Raw genomic sequence first — 12422 nt, 5'->3', positions numbered from 1 at the left:
TTCTTAGTTAATTTTGAAATTGTAATGTGGCAAATTTTCTAAAGCTCAAAAGTTTTTAGTAATGTGGTTGAGGAAAAGTAATATTCTGGGAAAGACAAATGGAGGAGGATGTAGGAGGTTGTGTTCACATATAAAGTATAACCATGAATTATTATATATCATATTGCTGTGAGAAAGTTAGGTTAGGGTTAGGAATAACATTACCCTCCATGAATTGAGAGAAATTGCTCGTCTATCACTTTTTGAAACTGGCAAACTTATGTAGGTGCTCACAAACTCCTAATATTGGCACTAGAAATGCATATTACATTGATTTGCTGCAAAGCACCACAAGGTAATGCTAAATTTTTGAGTGGTCTCTGCTGTATATTTTCTTGTTTGGGGTGAATGGAAGGCATACAGTTGCTGTTGTAGTACATCATTAGAATTAGTTTCCTGGGATTAACATAATGCTATTCTATGAATCCTCCTTTCCATTTTACTGTTTCTGTGTTGCTGTTTGTTTATAGAAAATCCTATCAATCACTTGGATTCATTAAAAGTCTGCCTAAACAGCACAGTTCTGCATAATTTTCTTTACCATTATTTTTAAAACTGTGCATGGGAAATGATGGCCTATGCATTTTTTTATTCACTATAACACTCTCCTTTGAGACGTAGACTAGATTTACATCAAGGCTGATTATGCCAAGATATGATCAAACTGCTATAAAAGTATGTAAAAACATCTACACTTTTCATTAAAAAGGATCATTTTGATATAGAAAGTTGTTTGGTCTTAGACAGCAAAGAAAATGTTTTGCAAATGCTATTCCAGAGTAACGATATTCAGGCACTGCCTAACAACCCATTTCAATATAAAGGTTTGGATACACTCTAGAGAAACCTCTTTCTGTCGATGAAGATTTAAAAACAGCTTTGAAGCTTTTTTTCCAGCAAAACCAGGTTTACTGGAAGGAAAGCTTGCCTTTGTCTTACCTTCCTTTCGTTCCTTTGCCCTTCATCCAGGTGATATTAGATATGTATTTAGCCAAATGTAGCTTCTATCTGCAGAGTTACATGTTTCTTAGTGACTTGCACTGAAAGTTACATGGTTGTAGGAATTCAGCTAATATAAAAGAACTTTCAAATATTCAATACTTTTTTTTTTTTTTTTTTTTTCCACATTTAAAAAAGAGAGGTGTACTCGCTCTTACTTTGTTGGGAAACATTCCAAGTTATTTTAATGGATGTGAGAGGGTAGAGATGTGACGTTACTGGATCTAGTGGAAAATTTGATTAAAGGGGTTCAAAATAATATATTGACTGTTTCATAGAATCATATGATGGCTCCTTGGAATAATCTTGCTGAAAGGTGTTCATTTTTCATAGTTAGTTTTGAGTATCATTTTTCATAGCTAATTTTGAGTGTGCTATATTTACCTTGATATTATATTTATCCAGTTTCCACATATCTTCCTTTCTGTTATCTTTTCCACTTTGCTTTCATAGTTTTAACATCTGGGCACAACAATTAATCATGATTTCCCCCATATAATTAAAGGAAAGGTATTAAAGGTATACAGCATTTATTTTCTCTGTATTGTGCAAATGTAAGTACCATATCATGATTTAATACCTTTGACGTACCTAAAGCTTCAATAAAATTTAAACTTCAGGGATGAAATTCAATAAAACAAAATAAAATAATAAAAGAAAATTGCTAATAACAATGAGAACTAGAAGAGATTAATTAAAATGTGTGAACAGAAAACAAGAACACCTAAGGATGTGATATTCATACTTGTAAATCCTTTTTGTCTGAGTTAGTGGAGGTAAAATGTATTTCAGTAATATAGTCTGAATGGAAAAGCAAAGCTTCTAATTTCGTTAGTTTGTTTTAGTGAATTCAATATATTTTAGTTTGTTTATTATTTTTATGTGTTGAAAACAACAACAACAACAACAAAACACCTTTGGTTTGTTTCAGATAGAAATAGAAGCTTGTAGCATAGTGGGGTGTTTCCATTCATCTCCATTCAACCTGTAGATGGCATCACTACTACATTTAGAAATGGAACTACCCAAAACAGGGCAATATCTACTGAAATTGTGAAGTTTATTAAAACACTTAAATACGGATCATAATGGATGAAATAAATTGGAAATTCTGATTTCCCTTAGTATTTTGTTGGCTTTTAGGTCATTTTGTGCACATTTTGTGAGACATATGCTGTCTTCTGGAGAAATTTTGTTACAGGAAGGACGTGATGTTAAATAAATCACATAATGCTTAGTTTTCCTGTCTCCTGCGTATGATGCCCCAGTTTCTTTGCCTTTCTTATCATTCATTACTCATATTGATATAATATCTCTGAGGCATAGGTGCCCTTTTATGTGTTGTACAAGGATATGAAAGAGAACTTTCTTGCTGCCTTGCTTTTATTCTTTGGGAAGTACTGAAGTGGAGACACAGGAAGCAACTGATGAAAGGTTTTTATCCCTTCAGTTTGTTTTCTGGGTGATCTTGTTTCAGACACATGCTGTCTTTGTGCCTCAGTTTCCACAAGTATTTCAAGCTGAAATTATATGAAGTGGACCATGCTGTGCACCTGATACTTACTCTCATGACTTCATAATCAAAACAACCTGGTGAAATAATGAGGAAATACATGCTGGATCTTAAGGTCTTAGGACATAATTATGCTTAATGCCATGTGCCAGTGTCAGAAATGCTGTTAATAGTGCTGGATGGGACTAAGGTCAGCACGGAAGAGCCTTTAAACATTCTACCAGAATCCTATCAAAATATATGGTTTCCATCAACCCCTCTAGTTCTGCCCCTTTAGGGCAGAATTTGCAATTGACAAGTTTCAAGTTTCCCATATTCACTGCAGTTATCTCTTTACCTTCCATGCAAGCACAGCAGCTAAAAGGTCTGTGGCAGTAAAAATTACCTGAGATTTCATTAGTAACTCTTGCCACGATTTATTGAGTTTCTATCAATCAAATGTATATATGTACATATTGGGAAAAAATGTTAAAAAGTTAAATAGCTCAGTGATATTTTTTCCTGCTGTTGTGATTAATAATATCGTCCACATTGGGTCTAACATCTAGTCCACACACTGTTGTAGTGTATGCAGTACATAACACCACACTTAAGTATATAACTGAAAATCCTTTGTCACTTTGGAAACAGTTTTATTTGGCTTTTAAAATGATGGAAAAACAGAATGAGTATTCTGGAATTCCAGTTATCCACAGAATTACTTTGTATTTGATGCACAAGAAATAAAATATATATGAATTATTACAAATACTTTTCTCTATGCTATTTTTTAATTCCTCTTTTATTTTTTAGTTTTTTTTTTATTTTTTATTTTTTTCTTCCTCTACCCCTGCCTCTCCTCCCGCTTTTTTTTTTATTATTATTTTTATTTTTTATTTTATTCTGCAAACTCATTACTGCTTTGGCATCTTTAAAGCATGATTATTGTTGGAGAGCTGAAAGGACTAACTGTTGAACATGAGCTCCATTTCGTTTTTTATTGATTGTAAAGGAAAATTCAAATGACTGTTCAGCTGCCAATATATATATACATATATATATATACATAGTCTTATTTGTAGAATATAATTTGCTAACATAATAAACTATAAATAATGTGAGCTTGAAAATCCTAAATAAGTATTAAATGCTACTGAAAGTAAAAGGAATTTAATGTAAAGATACACTGCTTTTATAATGGTAGAAAATACCCATTTGAAATGAAGCTGTGAATGAGAGACTGTAAAATGAGATGACTGTAGCTTCCACTGGTTGATTATTCTGCAAGAGGACATGCACTTAAATTAGGACACAACTTTGTCTAAATATCTAGAAGCCATTTGGAAAAAAAAAATAAAAAAATTGCAGATCATCATTTGCTATTTCATTCTTTCTACTTGGTGAATGGCTGCTATTACCTATTGTGACCTGTCGCAGCAAGTGTCTAGCTTAACCTCTTGTCAGGGTTAAAAGTTCAGAGAAGAAGAAGGTAGTCACTGTGCTGTATTAAACATTAATACTAAATAGTCTATTTCTCTGGTGAGAAAATAGTGTTTCTTTCACTTAGAAAGAGCGTATCATCTGCCACAAGTTGATAGCAGTGACTAGTTGTAGTGATATATATATGGCCCTGGAACATGTCCAGAGAAGGGCTATATTACTAGTAGTGACTAGTTGATAGTAGTGACTAGTGTCTTGGCTGATTTACCTTGCATGCACTCCTGTGTAAGTAACAATTACCTTCTTAATGTGAGTTTAAACATTCTATGAACTATCAAGCATTTGATGTATACAATTTAATATTTTAAATGAGCAACTATCAGTCTTTATTCTGTTACCACTCTTTTGGATTGCTGTTGCCTTCAGTTGTGGTCAGATCTGCTTCAACATAATCTTAACAAGTTCACAATCATCTTCAGTGACCTAAAACCCATTAAAAGAATAAGAACTTTCTTATAAGAATTTTTTCTTTTATGAAATTCCAGGTAGCATTTTTTTTTTGCCTTTTATGTCATGCCAATCTGCATTTAACCAAGCACCAATTTTGACCTCTCATTGGGCCCTATACGTGATTCTAATTCATGAAGACTTTTCAGTAAGAGACTTACCTGCACCTTGCATACGTTTGAATGATGGTGACCGAGGACTGCAAGCCCTCAGTTTAAGTAGGTTTTTGACACTCAGTCTTTCCTATTCATTTAATTCAGAAACCCACAAATTTACTTATTCTGTTGGTTTGCCCAGCTGAAAGGGCCTTGTTTTCCTGAAGGCGATTCCACTTTATGTGTCTTTCTCTATTCTTAAGTACCTACATTAAAATACCTGTGAGCGTCTTGAGATGAGCATGTAATGTTTGAACTGCTTCCTTCATGAGCTGAGTAACATTCTTCAGACTTGATTTTGATTTTACTGAGAGCGTGTGTATTTAAAGTAAGGAAAAAAATTTATTCTCCCCAAATAATTACCTGTTATTGTCTATGTGTTTTGGAGAAATTAGAGTCTAAGAAATAAATGTTTTGGATGAGAAAAGATGCTCTTGAAAATAACATCAGTATAATCTAAGTGAGTTATCTACAGAGCAGTTTAAATTGTAAAGGCTTTTAAGCTTCTGAGCTGCAGGTTTTGTTTAATGGCAAGTTATTATACAGTAAGTGCCCAAGAAACAACATGATATAATTTCAAAAACTAATCTTGGCAGATCTTTAGCATTCAGATTACTTGTCCTGAATGCAACAGAACAAGTATTCTGCTATACAATACTTTTGTTAATAAATTGCCTTTCATTTTATTGCAAATATGCATACACATACACTCAAATAAAGTTTTGTAATTTAACACATACAGACTTGGACACCAATTGAATTATAAGATAAGCTGCTATATTGTTTGTATCAGGAATAGTGTAGCCAGCAGGACCAGGGAGGTGATCATCCCCATGTACTCCTCTTTGGTGAGGCTGCACCTCAAGTACTGTGTTCAGTTTTGGGTTCCTTACTACCAGAAAGATGTTGAAGCCCTCGAACATGTTTAGAGAAAGGCTACGAGACTGGTGAAGGGTCTGGAACACAAGTCTTATGAGAAGCGTCTGAGGGATCTGGGGTTGTTTAGTCTGGAGAAGATGAGGCTCATGGGAGACCTTATTGCTCTTTACAAATACTTGAAAGGAAGTTGAGGGGAGCTGCGTGTCAGCCTCTTCTTGCACTTAACCAATGATAGGACTAGAGGGAATGGTCTCAAGTTGCACCAGGGGAGGTTTAGGTTAGAAATTAGGAGACATTTCTTCTCAGAAAGGGTAGACAGGCATTGGAGTGGGTTGCCTGAGGAGGTACCTGGGAGTTTTCTGCACTGTCCCAGGGGGGTTTTAAGGAAAGGTTGGATGTGGTGCTTACAGACTTGGTGTGGTGGGTGATATTGGTGGTAGGAAGATGCTTGGACCAGATGATCTTGAAGGTCTTTTCCAACCTTAATGATTCTATGATTCTACGAAATAATTAAAGAAAAAAAAAGAAAAAAATGTTCATTCAGATGAATGACAATAACAGCTTTACCAGATACCCCAACTTTTATTTTGCATATAAATGAAATGTTTTTTTAAACATTCAATTAATTCTAAGTGTATGTCATTATATCGGAATACAGCAAACATACAAATATTATACACACATAGATGAACTACAATGCAGATTTTATATTACAGTATAAAGATTTGCAGTTCTTTCTGCGTGTTAAAATGAATTAGGCATAACAATATGGGTTATATTATTGGCTATTGTATTTAGGATGATAAAATTGCTCTTTCCATTAAAATCTATAAAATATCACACCTTCAAAGACATATTGTGGATGTTTTAAAGTAATTTATCTTAAGGTGTTGCTTAACTATAACATATTTAAAATTATTTATGAAATAAGTTAGCCAACAAAGCAGGAAACCTTTCAATTTTCACTTTTCTGTCTTATAGTAAAATACTTATTTCCAACAGTTCAGTATATTGGAGATTTAAAAAAAATCATGTAAAAACTGCAGACTGTCTTTTGATAAAGTAAATAGTGCTGAATAGTTGCTAGTATCTTTAGATTTTTCAGATAAGTAAGATTTAAATATTTTTAAGTCAGGAAAGTTTATTCTAGGTAATGTAAAAGTTTTCAACATTTTTATTAACCCCCACCAATTCTGTCAAAACAATCTTTCTTAGCCTGAAGTAGTTACAGTAAATTAAGCAACAGAACTGGTATATCTACATTTCCATTATAGACATATTTGATCAGGTAACCACTCAGATAGGATGAGTTACCATGAGGTAACTCAAATTTAATTCATTCTACAGAGTATACATATCAAATGAATAATTCATCCAGACTGTTATCTGATTCAGTTAGAATATTAATCTAGTTTAAATGTTTTCTCACTGTTTAAATGAATTAAAAGTAGGAGGAACAGAATTCAAAACCTTTAGAGCTTTCAAATACCATGTCAAGACAAAGCAGTTCAGACAAAGGAAAACACAATCCTTATTACAATTTAGAACAACAGTTTCCTTAGAATTCTTGTACCCAGGACATTTAGCTAAAAAAATAAAATAAATAAATAAAAATCTTATACTATGATTCAAAATTCCTCTAGAAAGGATTAAGACTTCAACTAGTGAACTGTGTCTCTTTAGCCACCTCACTAAAAATGAGTAGGTGATGGCCTAGTTAGATAGCTTTTAATTATATTCAAAATTTTAGAACAACCTTGAAGACAATAAGTAATGTTTAAAAAGATTCTACAAATCTTCTGCTTCACAGCACATTCTTCTCTCAAAATAGTTTAAGATGAGAAAGGGAAGTTACAGTGTCCTTTGTACAGGTAAAATATTTTCTATCCAACAATTAGCTAAGTAATTTTAGAGGAATAATAAGTACCTTCTACACAATCCTCTCAGCCTTTGGCTTATAGTGTGCAACCCATCAAATTATTTTAGTCTCCAACCACAATGCATTGCTGTACTATATTTCATATTTTAGTTATTTAAATGTCTTAATTTCATCTTGATTTTTAATTATAGCAGGCTACTTTTTTAATCTGCTCTATAGCATTTTCTATTTTCTTTATCTGAAAAAATATCCAGTTTCAGTTTCATTGTTTAAGTAAGCTGATATATAGTACTTAATGTAACAACTTCTTCATCTGTGATAGAAGAGACCAGTAAAGAGCAGGATATAGTGAAGAAGATGGGATAAATGACCTGAGAGATCAGGACATATTTAAAGGATTTGGTACTTCTTCTTTTTTTTTTTCTTTTTTTTTCCTTACTTTATTTTTAAGAACATGATCAAAATAGGTCTGTGAAAAAAATAGGGAAACTCATTTTTCAAAGATATTAATGGAATTTTAGAGGCAGAGCATGCAAGAGGAACCAATATCTTGCATTAGAATTTTATTAACTGAAAAAAATAAACAATCTTTTGGTTACAAATAACTTTATTAGTCAGTGCAATGTAATTCCTTTAGAAAATATATATATATATATATATAAATAATAAATTTAAGCCAGCTCTCCTGTACAACTTATTAATAGGCTAACAAAGGCTGTGAAACTATTCTGGCAAATACTACATGATCCCTGCCCCATATTGTCCCTTCTAGATCAGAGAAACTTCCTTCTTCAAGATCAGAGTTACATAAAAGAAAGAAACAAGATGTGTAAGCACAACTAGAGTCAAGCTTGAGCAATCTGCAGTGCCTAAAATCTGGCTGAACTTCTTTCAGAGTGGGAAGAGACAAAGCAAATGGCAGGACAAGAAGAGTGGACTGACCATTTGAGGAGGAGGGATAAAAATAAGGAGAAGATGCAGATGGGGCTGATTTTTGTATTATTATTGTTATTATTATTTTTAATAATCCTGAGGTGTTAGAGAAAAATTAAGAAAGGATGTCAAGGTGAAGTACATTTGAGGATTACTGGATTACTGATTAGACAGAATAAATTGCACAACCAAAGCAACAATAGAAAATTTATTGCACCATAATATTTAATGCTTCAGAAAGCTCAATAAAATGAACCAAACATTTCTCAAGGACAAGGCAGTATGCCAGTTTCATGTAAACCATGAAGGGGCAACTTTTTCTTTTCTGAAAGTGGGTCAATGTCCTTCTGGTGATTGTGAACTTTTCCCAAACTTTTAAAATACAAACTTTTAATTCTCTGCAAGTTCTATTTTTTTCTCTAGAATATAAACATCTATAACTGCCATAATAATTAAAAATGAAAATGTAAATCAGATAAAAGGGAAAATGTAACCACATGATATATCACAGTTCTTCCAAGCTCCCATTAGCAATGAAGAGAGTCATGAAACTTCCAGAACTCCCTCTACAGAAACCTGAGATAGGAGCATAATGAATAGTAGCTCCTGAAAAGGTTACAGTGACATGAAAATAGTAATAGGATTTCATACATGGGTTTATCTCAAACATATTTTTTTGACTTTCGTCTGAAAGCTAAATGTTATAAGAGAATCAAACCTTTTAGAGCTTTTACCAATGATCTCTTCGAAATGATGAGAGAGCATAGATTCCATTGGCATCTTCGTTTTTAAAAATGTCATCATGTTTATTCAAGCTCTACATATCTTGCCAACTGCTTGACTTCAAAAGCAAATATTATCTGAATATGGACTGAGTAAGAACTGCAGGATTTGGCACATAATGAAGGCTTAATGATGCATTTAAAATGAAGAATATATCAAATCCAATTAGACTTGAATTTCTAAAAAATAAAATTGTGAAATTTTCAGATATGTTTCATTTGGGTCACACTGTCTGCAAATCCATCTGACAGACTACAGATCAAGGCAAAAAGCAAGAAGGTAGGAAATGATGAACAAGCCTTTTACTTCTGATAGTGCTTGTGTTTGCTGTTATAGCTAACTTCAAATCTCAACCATCTTCATAATTAAGTCAGTCTTTTTTCTTGCTCCGGTCATTTATCTAAAGTTGGCTACATGCCCATTACCTATCAAGTTCTTGTCCTCGGATTTTATTTTATTTTATTTTATTTTATTTTATTTTATTTTATTTTATTTTATTTTATTTTATTTTATTTTATTTTATTTCATATTATATTTTATATTTTATTTTATTTTCCAGAACTTTGAATTCTGAACTTTGAATTCTGAGAATTGCATATTATTATTACAGTAATACTGTTCTGTAATATGTTCTCAGAATATCATTTTTCTTGAGTCCATGATATTGGCCATTTCTCTCATTTAGGAAGAGGTTAGAATCATTGCTAAACTCTCTTGTTAAACTCCATCCCTTTTTTAAACAAAAGGTCCACTATTAACTTTTAAACTCTATCTTTAGTTTAAAAGTTAATTGTCCAAGGCTCAATAGTAATCCTAATACCTTTCAAGACAGTAAGAAACCCCAGACTCTTCAAGAGTTTAAATTAGGTCATCAGTTTGCTTAGCCTCATCAACAAGTTCTGCCATCCTTCTGCCCTACATTGAGGTATGTAAGAGTTAAAGGGCTAAACCTCAGCTGGTTATCCTGGACTCTTTTTGAGGTAGTAGATTGAAACAAGCTAAGTACGATTCATTGGCTTATTTTAAATGCCTAAGGGGAAATGATTTGGCTCCATAGATACTGATCATTCTCCACAGGCTATAAAAAGCCTGGAGTGATTAACTCAAACACACATGCCTAGTCAGATGACTAAAAACTGAGGCAGATTAATCCCACCCTTATTTGCTGGCAACTGCCAGAAGTCTTAACGTCTATATAGTTCAGTGAATAATTTCAGATAGGGAATGCATTTAATTAACTTCATCTCCCTTTCTAATCATAAGCAGTCTTTTATGTTCTAGATTTTTTGAAGAGTTTATTTAGAAAGTGTTCCTAAGTTTTTGTATATGCTATACAGATTTTCAGTGTATAAACCTGATATGCATAGGTTAATTTTCACTAGATGTTAAGGTCACACTGTAATTTATTCTTTCCTGACAAGACAAACTTAACTATTAAAATCAGTTTGTGATACTGTCATAATAATACCCTCCCAGATCTTACATTTATTTATTTATCCTTATTCTTTATCTGGATGTGAAATTCTGCAGAATATCCTTAGAAGACAAACTAAAGTAAGCAAAGCTCAGCTGAAACATACTCAGATTCTTTGACTGTTTATGAACACATAGAATATTCTTTCACTTGCACTAGAAAAAAAAAAAAAAAGAAGAAGTTGACCCCAGTGATTATTGTTAGAATTTTTTAACTATTTAATATTTTGATATTGTCATTACCAAGCACTGGTGCCTGAGGTAGGCTGTGTTAGTTAGTATAACCTTTTAGCTTATTTGTTTGCTTTTTGTCTCTCTGTCTCATACTACTATTTTTTGTACCATCTAGCTTTTTTTTGGAAGCTTTCCATTTGAACTGACCTCAAGACTTCAAAGCAACTAACAACAGTCAGGATCACAGTAAAAGTCAATGTAAGTAGAGGCCTTGCAAATATAAATTTACAAAAAACTGCAGTAATTAACTTCAATTAACAATTTGTTAACGACTACTATTCCTGTTAACAACAAAAATGTTTGAAGATGGTCGTGGTCAGTTATGCTGCTCACTTACTGATGGGATTTTGACATAAAATTCAAAATAAATGTAAATCAACACCCTATTTAGACAAGTGTGACTAGTAGGCAATTAAAGGTGACTTACTAGCAGGCCTGGAAATTATGAAACAGATCCTGAAAGACTTTGGTGGTATCTCAAATCAGCGAGGCTAAAATTTTAGTGTCTAAATTTAAGGATAACATCCAGACTATCCATGAGCTATAGTGTCTTCTGGAAATGTTAAATGTTTGGAAAAAATACCTTGAAGATATAAGGTAGGTCTTCCCTCCTTTTATGACTCTGGCATTCAGGAGTGTAAGTGCTCCTGAATTCAACAAGGTATTTCTTCACTAGTAGAGTTCCCTAGCAGACAGACCTACTCAGTTATTTGACTTAGCTGATATCTGAAGTCTGTGACTTTCCCATACATTACAGATATTAAGAGCATAATTGCAACTCCTTGGTATTGTTCAGATGCATAATTTCTAGGAACAGTGAAGACAGAAATTGGAACTGTCTTTGGGTGACAAGTGGATTGAAAGGAGTAGAGAGAGTTCATAGTTACTCTACAAATTGAAACGGGTTGATCTACAATCCCCATCTACCATTTCATACCCACAAAAAAAACTATTTTCTTTGTCATATTTTTAACAGTACCATAACAATACAAAAACAAGCACTTTTCCCTACTTTTTATAAAGTTCATGCAGCTACTTAAATATGAAAATCATCTCTAAGAACTGAATAGTGATAAAAGTTGTTTCTGGGACTTATATTCCAACAAGATAATGTAATATTTAAAAGGTAATGTAATGTTTAAACCATTTAATCAAACTTTTAAAATACTTTACAGGATACTATATTGTCTCTGTATCAATCTCTTTAAACTTTTTCTTAACCTGGGGATACTTAAAGCTTCAAAAAGGAGGAAGAATATAAATTTTTTTGGTAAAAATTGTATTACATCATGTGCTCTGAAAGAACATAAATATCGAGAGCATTCTTCCCCTTCCTTGACATTGCACAGTTTGTATATCTTTTCAACAGACACGGAAGTATAATAAACATATTGCAAATTTGAATGCAGTTTGGCTTGAAATGTTGTTATGTCTAAACACAAATTTCACATCTGTCACATTTTCAGTTTATATATTTTACATCCCGTGCCACTATGAAACTGATCTACTGATGTTATAATAAAACATGGACAAAATTTAGTATAGGGTGGTAAAGGAGATTAAAATTTGCATTTCAGTCAACACAAAGATAGTTTTCTGGTTCACGACA

This window comes from Anser cygnoides, chromosome 1 (genome assembly GCF_040182565.1).
Source record: "Anser cygnoides isolate HZ-2024a breed goose chromosome 1, Taihu_goose_T2T_genome, whole genome shotgun sequence".
Lineage (NCBI taxonomy): Eukaryota > Metazoa > Chordata > Aves > Anseriformes > Anatidae > Anser > Anser cygnoides.
This window is presented reverse-complemented; position numbering follows the sequence as displayed.